The sequence below is a fragment of the Triticum aestivum genome, chromosome 2D, assembly GCF_018294505.1.
Source record: "Triticum aestivum cultivar Chinese Spring chromosome 2D, IWGSC CS RefSeq v2.1, whole genome shotgun sequence".
Classification (NCBI taxonomy): Eukaryota; Viridiplantae; Streptophyta; class Magnoliopsida; order Poales; family Poaceae; genus Triticum; species Triticum aestivum.
Window position 1 is genome coordinate 147,374,175 of NC_057799.1, and position 15,141 is coordinate 147,389,315.

A 15,141-nucleotide genomic window follows, 5' to 3' on the forward strand; every position below is an offset into this window, starting at 1 on the left:
GACTACATTCCTGAATGGATTTCTGGAAGAAGAGTTGTATATGACGCAACCTAAAGGTTTTATCGATCCAAAGGATGCTAACAAAGTGTGCAAGCTCCAACGATCCATTTATGGACTAGTGCAAGCATCTCGGAGTTGGAATAAACGTTTTGATAGTGTGATCAAAGCATATGGTTTTGTACAGACTTTTGTAGAAGCCTGTATTTAGAAGAAAGTGAGTGGGAGCTCTGTAGCATTTCTTATATTATATGTGGATGACATATTGTTGATTGGAAATGGTATAGAATTTCTGGATAGCATAAAAGGATACTTGAACAAGAGTTTTTCAATGAAAGACCTCGGTGAAGCTGCTTATATATTGGGCATCAAGATCTATAGAGATAGATCGAGACGCTTAATTGGACTTTCACAAAGCACATACCTTGATAAATTTTGAAGAAGTTCCAAATGGATCAAGCAAAGAAAGGGTTCTTGCCTGTGTTACAAGGTGTGAAATTGAGTCAGACTCAATGCCCGACCACTGCAGAAGATAGAGAAAAATGAAAGGTGTTCCCTATGCTTCAGTCATAGGCTCTATCATGTATGCAATGTTGTGTACCAGACCTGATGTGAGCCTTGCTATTAGTTTAGCAGGGAGGTACCAAAGTAATCCAGGAGTGGATCACTGGACAGCGGTCAAGAACATCCTGAAATACCTGAAAAGGACTAAGGATATGTTTCTCGTTTATGGAGGTGACAAAGAGCTCGTCGTAAATGGTTACGTCGATGCAAGCTTTGACACTGATCCGGATGACTCTAAGTAACAAACCGGATACGTATTTATATTGAACGGTGGAGCTATCAGTTGGTGCAGTTCTGAGCAAAATGTCGTGGCGGGATCTACATGTGAAGCGGAGTACATAGCTGCTTCGGAAGCAGCAAATGAAGGAGTCTGGATGAAGGAGTTCATGTCCGATCTAGGTGTCATACCTAGTGCATCGGGTCCAATGAAAATCTTTTGTGACAATACTGGTGCAATTGCCTTGGCAAAGGAATCCAGATTTCACAAGAGAACCAAGCACATCAAGAGACGCTTCAATTCCATCCGCGATCAAGTCAAGAAAGGAGACATAGAGATTTGCAAGATACATACAGATCTGAATGTTGCAGACCCGTTGACTAAGCCTCTCTCATGAGCAAAACATGATCAGCACCAAGACTCCATGGGTGTTAGAATCATTACTGTGTAATCTAGATTATTGACTCTAGTGCAAGTGGGAGACTGAAGGAAATATGCCCTGGAGGCAATAATAAATTTGTTATTTATATTTCCTTATATCATGATAAATGTTTATTATTCATGCTAGAATTGTATTAACCGGAAACTTAGTACATGTGTGAATACATAGACAAACAAAGTGTCACTAGTATGCCTCTACTTGACTAGCTCGTTGAATCAAAGATGGCTATGTTTCCTAGCCATAGACATGAGTTGTCATTTGATTAACGGGATCACCTCATTAGAGAATGATGTGATTGACTTGACCCATTCCGTTAGCTTAGCACTTGATCGTTTAGTATATTGTTATTGCTTTCTTCATGACTTATACATGTTCCTATGACTATGAGATTATGTAACTCCCGAATACCGGAGGAACACTTTGTGTGCTACCAAACGTCACAATGTAACTGGGTGATTATAAAGGTGCTCTACACGTGTCTCCGATGGTACTTGTTGAGTTGGCATAGATCGAGATTAGGATTTTTCACTCCTATTGTCGGAGAGGTATCTCTGGGCCCTCTTGGTAATGCACATCATTATAAGCCTTGCAAGCAATGTGACTAATGAGTTAGTTGCGGGATGATGCATTACAGAACGAGTAAAGAGACTTGTCGGTAACGAGATTGAACTAGGTATTGAGATACCGACGATCGAATCTCGGGCAAGTAACATACCGATGACAAAGGGAACAACGTACGTTGTTATGCGGTTTGACTGATAAAGATCTTCGTAGAATATGTGGGAGCCAATATGAACATCCAGGTTCCGCTCTTGGTTATTGACCGGAGACGTGTCTCGGTCATGTCTACATAGTTCTCGAACCCGTAGGGTCCGCACGCTTAAACTTCGGTGACGATCGGTATTATGAGTTTGGAAAACGTTTAAAAACATCCGGCTAATCTTTATCTCTCTTAAGCCTCCTTCTCCGAGCACCACGTGTCCGCTCAGCCTGTCCACCGCTTCCCCCCTTCCCCCACCCTTATCCTATCTCTACGAAGCTGCTCCACCACACATTTTCTTTCTTCTCTCTTTTTCCTATCTCATTGCCAGAGGAGAGGAGTCATAGCGAGCACCACCACCACCATAGCTAGGAAATCAGAAGAGTGTCACGACCCATGACAGAGTTTGATGCCGGCCGCTGGCACTAGCAACTGGAGCTCCTCCGCTGCATCGCTAGAGGTGTAGTAGCTACAAAGCAGCGTCCATGGAGTGGAGCCATGGAGAACACCACCACAGCAGCGGGGGACCGTGAGTTGCTGCCGATGTGAAACGACGCTCGTCGACGAACGTGAGTGCTGCAACGCAGCAACGCGTCCACAGCTGCGGGATGTGACACACCAACTTGTCCACGACCGTCGCACTGTGTTGCAACCTCGACTGTGTTGCAATGAAGCCTCGTGCTTTCATGGAGCACTCGCGTGACGGTGGCGGAGCTGCAATGGAGCGCTCCTCGCCGGTGGCGGAGGAGCTGTAATGGAGTGGTCATCGACGGCGGCGGAGGAGCTGCAATGGAGTACTCGTCTCCCGCGGAGGAGCTGCAATGGGGTGGTCATCGCCGGTAGCGGAGGAGCTGCAATGGAGCACCCGACGCCCGCGGAGGAGCCGCAATGGAGCGCTCGTCGCCAGCGGCGGAGGAGCTGCAATGGGGCACTCGCTCCCGCGGAGTAGCTAGCTGCAATGGCACGGTCGTCGCCGACGGTAGAAGGGCTGCAATGGAGCGCTTGACGCCCGCAGAGGAGCAGCAGTGGAGCGCTCGTCGCCGGCAGCGGAGGAACTGCAATGGAGCGCTTGTCGTCGGTTGCTGAGCTGCAATGGAGCGCTCCGATACAGCACTCGTGCGAGGTGTCTCGGTGCTGCATCCCAATGTTTGCCGACGGCTCTTGGGGGAGCTCGAGCGAGCGCGGCATGGCGGCTGCAACTGCGAGCTTGTCGGAGCTCAACGCCCTATCTAGGGATCCCGTCTGTTTGGGAGGGGGGAGGGGTTGGATTTGCGTTGGCTGTGAGCCTGTGATGGGGGAAAGACGAAGGCCCCGACGGTGTTTTATTGCGTGAGAACGACGTGGCAAAGTTGACTTAATCCAACGTTTGTTGGGGCTTTGATCGGACGTCTGGGGACCCGACTAATTTCCTGGGAATCAGTCGGGTGATTTGTAGCAGCCACCTATGAGTTTATGTGTTTTGATGTACCGATAGTTCGAAGTCCCAGATGTGATCACGGACATGACGAGGAGTCTCGAAATGGTCGAGACATAAAGATTGATATATTGGACGACTATATTCGGACACCGAAAGTGTTCCGGGGGTCATCGGATATTTATCGGAGTGCCGGGGGGTTATCAGAACCCCCGGGGGGACTATTGGGCCTACATGGGCCATAGGGAAGAGGGGAGGCAGCCCACAAGGGGCAGTCGCACCCCCTCCCTATAGGGAGTCCGAATTGGACTAGTGTAACACCCACGATGTGGCTATATCTCCCACGTGTCGAGGCACGACTTGGAGGCATAACCGCATGGTGGTTTTGTCGCAAGAAGGGTCATATTCACACAATCCCATGTAATGAACAAGAATGGGATAAAGAGTTGGCTTACAATCGCCACTTCACACAATACATAAATAAGTCATACATCAGAGTACACACATAGTACGACTACGGACAAATCCAAATGAAAAGAAGATAACCCCAAATGCTAGATCCCCGATCGTCCCAACAGGGCTCCACTACTGATCATCGAGAAACGAAACATAGTAACGACTAAGGTCCTCGTCGAACTCCCATTTGAGCTTCGTTGCGTCGTCTGCACTGGTATCGTCGACACCTGCAACTGTTTTGGTAGTATCTGGTGAGTCACGAGGACTCAGCAATCTCACACCCGCGAGATCAAGACTATTTAAGCTTATGGGTAGGATGGGGTAATGAGGTGGAGTTGCAGCAAGCACTAAGCATATATGGTGGCTAACGTATGCAAATAAGAGCGAGAAGAGAAGCAACGCCACGGTCGAGAAGCTAGAAGTGATCAAAAAGTGATCCTGAAACTACTTACGTTCAAACATAACCCAAACCGTGTTCACTTCCCGGACTCCGCCGAAAAGAGACCATCACGGTTACACATGCGGTTGATGTATTTTAATTAAGTCAAGTGTCAAGTTCTCTACAACCGGATATTAACAAATTCCCATCTGCCACATAACCGCGGGCACGGCTCTCGAAAGTTTATACCCTGCAGGGGTGTCCCAACTTAGCCCATCACAAGCTCTCACGGTCAACGAAGGATAATCCTTCTCCCGGGAACACCCGATCAGTCTCGGAATCCCGGTTACAAGACATTTCGACAATGGTAAAACAAGACCAGCAAAGCCGCCCGACTGTGCCGACAAATCCCGATAGGAGCTGCACATATCTCATTCTCAGGGCACACCGGATGAGACATCCTACGAGTAAAACCAAGCCTCAAGTTTCCCCGAGGTGGCCTCGCAGTCTACTCGGTTTGGACCAGCACTCAGAGGAGCACTGGCCCGGGGGGGTTAAATAAAGATGACCCTTGAGTCTGCAGAACCCAAGGGAAAAGGGGATAGGTGGTAGCAAATGGTAAAACCAAGGTTGGGCCTTGCTGGAGGAGTTTTATTCAAAGCGAACTGTCAAGGGGGTCCCATAAATCCCCAACTGCATAAGGAACACAAAATCAAGGAACATAACACCGGTATGACGGAAACTAGGGCGGCAAGAGTGGAACAAAACACCAGGCATAAGGCCGAGCCTTCCACCCTTTACCAAGTATATAGATGCATTAATTAAATAAGAGATATTGTGATATCCCAACATATCCATGTTCCAACATGGAACAAACTTCAACTTCGCCAGCAACTAGCAACGCTATAAGAGGGGCTGAGCAAAAGCGGTAACATAGCCAAACAACGGTTTGCTAGGAAAGGTGGGTTAGAGGCTTGACATGGCAATATGGGAGGCATGATATAGCAAGTGGTAGGTAGCGCGGCATAGCAATAGAGCGAACAACTAGCAAGCAAAGATAGAAGTGATGTCGAGGGCATGGTCATCTTGCCTAAAATCCCGCAAGGAAGAAGAACGAGTCCATGAAGAAGACAAATGGACATAGTCGAACGAATCCTCACAACTCCGGAACGAAACCGAAGCTAACCAGAGAAGCAACCCGGAAAGAAAAAAACAAAATAGTAAACAACCACCACATACACATGGCATGATGCACAAACAAGTATGATGCATGTCCGATTTAATGAGGCATGGCATGGCAAAGTGCAACAAACAACACTACAAATTAAGTGGAGCTCAATATGCAACGAGTTGCATATTGACGAAACACCACATGACTTATTTAGTTCTCTCCCATTTATGTACTCAACAATATTAAATGTTGACTAACATGGCAAGAGGTGAAGCATAAGTAAACTAACTATTTAGGCAAGTTTAAATGAGGCCGGAACAACAAACAACAATTCCGAAAAATCCCCACATGCATATTTTGGATATGGTACTGTTCTGCCTAAAACCATATTTTATTGTTGTTAAACAGTAAAACAAGGTGCACCAAGTTAATCTATGCATTTTTCTACCCCATTTACATATAAAGTTTATTAAATTCGGAGCTACGGTTATTTAGTTATGAAATAAAACATTTTAGCATGGCATTTATGCAAAATTAAACAAACATCAAGTTTAAACATTTTAACATGGATGAAAGCAGCATATTATGAAACTAGATGAAATTCTAGACATTTTACATATATACTTTGTTTAATTCTGATGCATGGTTGTTGAGTTATTAAATGCATGAACAAGAGGGTTTTTCTGTAAAACAGCGTTCTCTGGATAATTAGGAAATTCGCTGATAGGAAAAAAACAGAAGCGGGCTGAATCTGGAGGGCTGGGGGAGCTGCTCACATCGGGCCCTTGAGGCCTTTGAACCGCGGAGGCTGGCAGGCTTGGCGCGGGAGCTGGCGAAGGAAAAGCGCTGCTGGGCCTTGGCGCCATCGTGGCCCACACGCGGGATGACGGAGTCAACGGGCACGGCCGAGCGTTCTCCTGCTCGATTCTGTAGAACAGGAACAGCAGCAGGCGCTAGCGATGCAGAAGACGACGCAAGGAGGCGTTGGAAGCAGAGGAGGCAGGGCGAGGGCGCACGGGAACCGGCCGGATCCGAGGCCACGACGGCAAAGCAGAGGAGATCGGGGCCGGACGCGAACTTGACGGCGGCTGGGTAAAATGGCGACGAGGCGGGGTCCTGGTTCAGAGAGAGATGTGAGAGGAGGGACTAGAAAGCAGGGGAGGGGAAGGAAGGAGCGACGCGGGGCTCATCTGCTGGTCGGCTGGACGGCGAGGCAAGGAGAGGCAGCACGGGCGCTGGAGGCGTGGACGAACGGCGGCGTGGGGAAGGGGCTTCTGACGCGGGGCTGCGAGGACGGACGTGGGGTGGACTGCTGCCGGCGCTGGGGGTGCTCGGGCGCCATGAGAAGGGGAAGCCTTGCTCCGATCGAGGCAGAGGAGAAGCAAGGTGGCGGTGGCCTTGCGGGTGGCTGCGGCAGACCCGCTCGCCGGAGACGACGGCAGGCGAACTGGAGGAGAGGCGCTGGGCTCGGTGGTGCTCCGGAGTCGAGGTGGGAGATGGATCGATGGATTGGTCCGGTGGGGAAAACGAGGTGGAGCTCGGTGGGGGTTGATCGGGAAGGCAGGGGAGTGCTCTGGTTGGGCAGGTGGATCGGGAGGGATCCTGATGTGGAGGAGGACTGGCGGCGGCGGCTGGGAGGATGGGACAGAGCTCCTAAATTCTAGGGTTAGAGGTCTATTTATACTTATAGATAGAGGAGAAGGTTTAAGGTCTCACCGATCGTAATCGGGCGGTCAAGAATAAATAGGCTAGGGGGCCAATGGAGAAACCGAAGATATTTGAGGGATGTCTAAGGATGATCCGGCCATCAGTCACGACCGCTCGGGTTGGGTTCGGGGAAGTTTCAGACACGCACACAAAGGGGGGTTAGGTCGTCACGGTCAAGAGGGAAGCGAAAACCCGATTGGTCTGGAGCGGTCGACGAAGGCAAAGCGGTCCGAGGGAAGGTGATGAAGGCAAAGGGAGAAACGGCAACGACGAGCGAATGCAAGTTTTATGAAAACATGTGGATGCAATGCGTATGATGACATGATGAATACATCAAACAAATAAATACACACAACGATAACGAAAAATATGGAAGCCGACTAGAGCATTGGTCTCGGGGCGTTACAACACTTCACCACTACAAGAGGATCTCGTCCCGAGATCTAGGATGGCACCGGAGAGAAGCAGAAAAGAAAGAGAAGAGGTAAATCTAAGTTGCTTCTTGTACAAACGAGTGAAACCAAAGAACCTTGAGAGATTAAACAATTTTGAGAAAAGAATACAATGGAGATGAACGAGATTACAAACACTCCGTTAGAAAAGGGGAGCAAGGAACGTTATGAGAACCTTGTGGGTTGAAAGACATGAAACAAGGTCTTAACAAACCAAAAGAATATGAAACCACACCGGTATAATGAGATAGCCAAGGAACAAGAATGACATAATTTTGACAGCACTCCGGTTGAAAAAGAGAAGGAAAACTTGATAAGATGAAAAGAAATTAAAGAGATGACACAACACTCCGGTTAAATGGATAAGCAAGGAAAGAAGATGATCTTGACAAAACAAGAAGATGGGTCGAAGAGAGCAATATCACAATGCCTCCGGTAGAAATGAAAGAATGCAATGAAAAGAACGGAGAAGAAAACAACATGTTCTACCTTAAGTGAATTTGAGAGAGCATCCTTAAAAGAAGGATAGAACGGAGTTGTTGAAAAATCAACAAAGAAAGGATATGATCTTCGTGGGCTTATGGAGACATCTCAAAACTTGAGGTGAAATTCTGCCACTAACGAAAACAATTGCTTGCTTGAGATCAACGAAGAGATGAAAACTTCTCTCGCCGAGAGGATAGGAGAAAACTTGGATCATTGATAGACACCACAATTAGCAACATTCCTTCGAGAAGGCTTTAAGTGAAATCTATACCAAGATAACTCCAACAAAGAGATTATTATGGGTTGAAATAACTCATGGACGAAGAAAATATGATGGGTTTAAATATCTCATTCTTGACAACTTGTGAATCATGAAACATGAAGAAAATTATCAAGAATGACATAACACCACCTCAAAAGATAAAAGATAAAGAATTGCACTTCGGAATGCAAGATGAAGAATGCTTGAACTCCTCAAAACAAACATGTGTTGAGCACCATGTTTATTTTAGAGTATAGCTTCACGGATCTTGACTCCAAGAGAAATCTTGAAGAACAATTGAAGAATGAAAGGAATCCTTGATGAGCCACCATGTTGATCCTCCATGAAGAACTCAGATAATAAAAGAATGATCAAACGAAAGGGAAAGTTGAAAAGAACTCCGGGAGAAGCCTTGCAATGATTAGATGAAGCTTTGAAATGATATAATTGAAATAACTTGGAGCTCCAGAAAGAAAAATGAACAAATGAGATCAAGAATTTTGATGAATCTCCGGAATAAGGAATTAATCACTTGGATGAAACAAGAATAAGAATTACATTATGCTCATCCTTCACCAATTAAATTGATGACAAGCAATGGATTTGGCATACTACTTATTTTCGTAGAAAGGATTAAGATAGATATGGCACAAACTTCGGAAGGTCTTCAACGAACCACCGATAGGATTGGAAAGAACGAATGAATCTATATGATAACGAAGGAAGAGAACTCTTGAACGAACCACCATAAGAATTGAATATGAACGAAGAAAAGATAAAGAAACACCAGGAAGAATTAGAAAATGAATGAAGAAACTTGAGAGAATTTAGATACAAGTGAACGAAGAGATCACGAGCTGATTAGAGAATACTTGAACGATGCACCAGAAGAATATGGAGATGAACGAAGAGACATCAATTTAGAATAATTGGAGAACGAGGCTGAAAACTTAGAATGAAGAAATCTTCTGAAATGATAGCCTTTGGATGATCAAGAAACGAAAACAACTCATGAAATGCTCCGGATGGGTATGAAAAGAATTTTCACAATCGAAAAACAATTATGAGAGGATGGCATAAGCTAGAACTATGAATCTTCAAGAGAATGGAGCAAGATTTAAGAGAAAGTCTTCTTCGGTCTTCAAATGTTGAGAATGACGATGAGAAACACCACCATGAATTGTTGAGGCACTCCGGAATGAAAAATTGGAAAGGTTGAACCAACGATGAAAAGAATTTGAAAGATCTTGGAGAAAGACATATGACTGATGATAACCCATTCTTACATCAAACTTTGAAAAGAATTTTAGAAGCTCCGGGAAAATTAGAAGAGTCAGGTAAGATCCTGGGAAAAGACCTATGGGTTAGGGCCCACTCAAAAGATACACCGTTGAACGATTTAAAAGAGAGATTGCGCCGGTTCAATTAAATGGCTTGAATAAGGTAAGACCTCGAAATAGCTAGAAAGGATTAAGAATAGAAACATGAATCCTCTGGGATACCTTCAGCGCTCCAGATAAACATGAATAGCAAGAGGTGGATGATTAAGAGGTGCACCGGCATGAGAAAACATTTGAAACGAGGAAAGGATATGATCGACAACGCTTGAATTGAATCCACCGGAGAAGAAAAGAATGAAGAATGATAAACTTGAAGCTCCGTTAATATCTTCCTGAGAATCACCGGATAAGAACATTGGCGGAAAAGAATGGAGAGACTTCCCATCAATAAAAGGATACTTGATTAAGAAATCTGAGTCCTTGAAGAAAAGGGTGGGAGGGTGGGAAAACAAAGGCAACTTGGGTCGGATGAAACGAACACCGTTGAGAAAAACTGAGGGATGATCTTGCGAATGTTGAAATGATCGGATCCACTTGAAGAGAAGCACACCGGTTGAAAAGAATTGAAAAGACAACCTTGATGATCAAGAAGGATTATCATCACATAGAAATATGAGAACACCGCTTAGAATAAGGTATGAAATCCACATTTGACTTCGAAGCAACTCGAATACCACAACTCAAAACAAAACAAAGGATTGGCTTGCAAAATAAACCGGAAACAAACATATGATAGATCCCATATCGTATCATGTGTCTGTTGGAAAGATATCCTACGAGATACTTGAATTCCCACTTATAAACTCCCGAAACTTTCTGGTTATGCAATCTGGTGTTGGGGATACAGGGGACGCAATATATCTCACCCAAACTAACAATACCTAGATCCAGTTGTATCCATCCGTCAACACATAACCAAGAAACCTTCGGAAATCATTTACCTCAACCTTCGAAAAGCATCCGTTATACGAGTTATGGCAATACTCCCAAACTCCCGCCCCAGTACTGGGTGGCGTCGAGGTGATCTCACCAACAACTGCATAAAAGAGATTTTCGATGTTGGCGAGACTCAAGTGTTCTAGAACTGCAACGATAAAATTGTGATGACAACACCACGGAGCTCAACTCCCCGGGACACTGCCACAACCCCTAAATGTCAGGAGGCACCAAGAACAATGTTCTCGTCACAAAACCATCGGAACGATTCCAAGATACCCACGTGATCCTAAAAAAAAAGTGAAAATTGAGGAGAGGAAAGTCAAAACATCTACGTCAGGAAACCTCACCAGAGCGGCGAAGGGACCGAGGAGTAAAAAGAATCCTACTCTCCGATATATATAATCCTAAGACTCAAAACATTTTGTTCTAGACTCAACAACGCCAGCGATTCGATCAAGCAGTGGGCTCCTAAGTCGGGGATGGCTCTGATTACCAACTTATAACACCCACGATGCGGCTATATCTCCCACGTGTCGAGGCACGACTTGGAGGCATAACCGCATGGTGGTTTTGTCGCAAGAAGGGTCATCTTCACACAATCCCATGTAATGAACAAGAATGGGATAAAGAGTTGGCTTACAATCGCCACTTCACAAGATACATAAATAAGTCATACATCAATCAGATAGGATAAGGGTAAAGGTGACGTTTTAGCTCTTCGTTCCGCTCTTAGTTTACAGGCATCTAGCTCGTCCCTCCAGCGCTCGTAAAAGAAATCCTTCTTGTCCGAGAAGGTAACAACCATTTCATTTCTTTAACCCGGATTGCGATCATCAAGAAACGAAACATAGTAACGACTAAGGTCCTCGTCGAACTCCCATTTGAGCTCGGTTGCGTCGTCTGCACTGGTATCGTCAGCACCTGCAACTGTTTTGGTAGTATCTGGTGAGTCACGAGGACTCAACAATCTCACACCCGCGAGATCAAGACTATTTAAGCATATGGGTAGGATGGGGTAATGAGGTGGAGCTGCAGCAAGCACTAAGCATATATGGTGGCTAACGTACGCAAATAAGAGCGAGAAGAGAAGCAACGCAACGGTCGAGAAGCTAGAATTGATCCTGAAACTACTTACGTTCAAACATAACCCAAACCGTGTTCACTTCCCGGACTCCGCCGAAAAGAGACCATCACGGTTACACACGCGGTTGATGTATTTTAATTAAGTCAAGTGTCAAGTTCTCTACAACCGGATATTAACAAATTCCCATCTGCCACATAAACGCGGGCACGGCTCTCGAAAGTTTATACCCTACAGGGGTGTCCCAACTTAGCCCATCACAAGCTCTCACGGTCAACGAAGGATAATCCTTCTCCCGGGAAGACCCGATCAGTTTCGGAATCCCGGTTACAAGACATTTCGACAATGGTAAAACAAGACCAGCAAAGCCGCCCGACTGTGCCGACAAATCCCGATAGGAGCTGCACATATCTCGTTCTCAGGGCACATTGGATGAGACATCCTACGAGTAAAACCAAGCCTCAAGTTTCCCCGAGGTGGCCCCGCAGTTGTGACGCCCCCGTTTTGACCGTACACTAATCATACACGCAAATGTGTACGATCAAGATCGAGGACTCACGGGAAGATATCACAACACAACTCTAGACACAAATTAAAATAAAACAAGCTTTATATTACAAGCCAGGGGCCTCGAAGGCTCGAATACATAAGCTCGAAAACACAAGAGTCAGCGGAAGCAATAATATCTGAGTATGGACATAAGTTAAACAAGATTGCCTTAAGAAGGCTAGCACAAAAGTAGCAATGATCGAAAAGGCAAGGCCTCCTGCCTGGGACCTCCTAACTACTCCTCGAAGCCGAACCCCACGTAGAATCATCCTCGGGATCTCTAGCTCCTGGACTCCAGCATCTGGTTGCGACAACCAGGTATAGAAAGGGGAAAAGAGGGAGAAAAGCAACCGTGAGTACTCATCCAAAGTACTCGCAAGAAAGGAGCTACACTACATATGCATGGGTATATGTGTAAAGGGCCATATCGGTGGACTGAACTGCAGAATGCCAGAATAAGAGGGGGATAGCTAATCCTGTCGAAGACTACGCTTCTGGCCACCTCCATCTTGCAGCATGTAGAAGAGAGTAGATGGTAAGTTCACCAAGTAGCATCGCATAGCATAATCCTACCCGGCGATCCCCTCCTCGTCGCCCTGTTAGAGAGCGATCACCGGGTTTTATCTGGCACTTAGGAGGGTGTGTTTTATTAAGTATCCAGTTCTAGTTGTCATAAGGTCAAGGTACAACTCCGGGTCGTCCTTTTACCGAGGGACACGGCTATTCGAATAGATAAACTTCCCTGCAGGGGTGCACCACATAACCCAACCCGCTCGATCCCATTTGGCCGGACACACTTTTCTGGGTCATGCCCGGCCGCGGAAGATCAACACGTCGCAGCCCTACCTAGGCACAACAGAGAGGTCAGCACGCCGGTCTAAATCCTATGCACGCAGGGGTCTGGGCCCATCGCCCATTGCACACCTGCATGTTGCGTACGCGGCCGGAAGCAGACCTAGCCCCCTTAATACAAGTGCGAGCTTACGGTCCAATGCGGCGCGCGCCGCTCATTCGCTGACGTGACGAAGGCTTCGGCTGATACCACGACGTCGAGTGCCCATAACTGTTCCCGCGTAGTTGGTTAGTGCGTATAGACCAAATGACCAGACTCAGATCAAATACCAAGAACTCGTTAAGCGTGTTATTTTGAAGTAACCGCGGACGCCGACCAGGGCCAGGCCCACCTCTCTCCTAGGCGGTCTCAACCTGCCCTGCCGCTCCGCCACAAAGTAACAGTCGGGGGCCGTCAGGAACCCAGGCCCACCTCTACCGGGATGGAGCCACCTGTCCTTTCAGCCCCCTCATCAGAATCACTTGCGGGTACTCAACGAGCTGACCCGACTTTAGTCACCACATGTGTCATGTATATAAAGTATATAGTATATACCCGTGATTCACCTCCCGAAGTGATCACGGCCCAGTAGTATAGCATGGCAGATGGACAAGAGTGTAGGGCCACTGATGGAACACTAGCATCCTATACTAAGCAGTAGGATAGCAGGTAAGGGTAACAACTGTAGCAACAATGAGAGGCTATCCAACAGAATAGGATTAACCGAAAGCAGTAACATGCTACACTACTCTAATGCAAGCAGTATAGAGAAGAATAGGCGATATCTGGTGATCAAGGGGGGGGGGCTTGCCTGGTTGCTCTGGCAAGAAGGGTTCATCGTCGATGTAGTCGATCACAGGGGTACCGGCAGCGGTCTCAGGGTCTACCGGAAAGAAGTAACGGAGGGGGAACACAATAAATAACAGAGCAATCAAAGCATCACAAAGCATAACATGGCATTACGTGGTGCTAGAGGTGACCTAATGTAGTAGTAGGTGCTACTAGCGAAGGGGGGAAACATCCGGGAAAGTATTCCCGGTGTTTGACGTTTTCAGACAGATGAATCGGAGGGGAAAAGTTGCGTGTTCGCTATGCTAGGGATGTGTGGCGGACAAACGGTTTGCGTACTCGGATTCGTCTCGTCGTTCTAAGCAACTTTCATGTACAAAGTTTTTTCATCCGAGCTACAGATTATTTTATAATAATTTTCAAAGATTTTAATTAATTTCTGGAATTACTAAATTCGTTTAATTGGAAAATTCATTTATTGCGTCAGCGAGATGTCAGCATGACGTCAGCGGTCAACTCTGACCGTTGACCGATAAAACTGACGGTGGGGCCCGATTGTCATTTACTCAATTTACCTAAACAGAACTAGTTAGTTCAATAAGGTGATTAGGTTGATTAAACAGTATTTATTAAGTTAATTAATTAAATTTATTTATTAATAGCTATTTTTTTACCAAATCTTTTTCTTTCTCTTTTGTTTTTGTCTCTTTCTTTTTCAGGGAACGGGCCCCATTGGCCAGTGGCACACGGCCAAGCCTCTCTGGCTATGCGCTCTTGCACAGAGAAGGCGTCGGCGACGAGCGCAAGCACCAGGCGCGGAGGGGGTGCTAGGTCCACGGCGACCGGAGCCGGCAGCGGTTGCCGGCAGCGACCAGCGCGTGCAGCCCCCATGTGGGCGGGCCCAAGGGCGCGGCGGCGCAGACGGTTAGGCGGGGAGTGGGAGGTAGGAGGCGCGGCCAGGCCGGGCGAGCGGGATGCGACGGGAGCGCTCGCGGCGTGCGCGGTCAGGGTGTGGCCTGGCCGGAGTGAGTACGACAGGGGCGCAGCGGAGCAGAGAAGGGGGAGAGCAAGTTGAGGCTCACCGAGCCCTGTAGTTGAGCGAGGTGGGCTCGAGGAGGAGTCGAGGTCGGTCGCCGGCGACGTAGCTGCGGCGAGGTAGCGTCGGGCGGCGGTCGGTGTCGAGCGGCGACGGGGTCGGGGCGCGGCGTCAGGGCGGCCTTGGTCGATCCGGCCACAGAGCTAGACGGCGGGGATGAGGAGGTGATGGTGTGTGGCGGCGGCGTCGAATCGCGGGGAGGAACGGG

At 47.1% G+C, this 15,141-nt stretch overlaps 1 pseudogene; it reads left to right on the top strand.

The window, feature by feature from the left end:
- Window positions 1–2,465: 2,465 nt before the first annotated feature.
- Window positions 2,466–3,272, top strand: LOC123055724 (uncharacterized; annotated as a pseudogene).
- The last annotated feature ends 11,869 nt before the right edge of the window (window positions 3,273–15,141 follow it).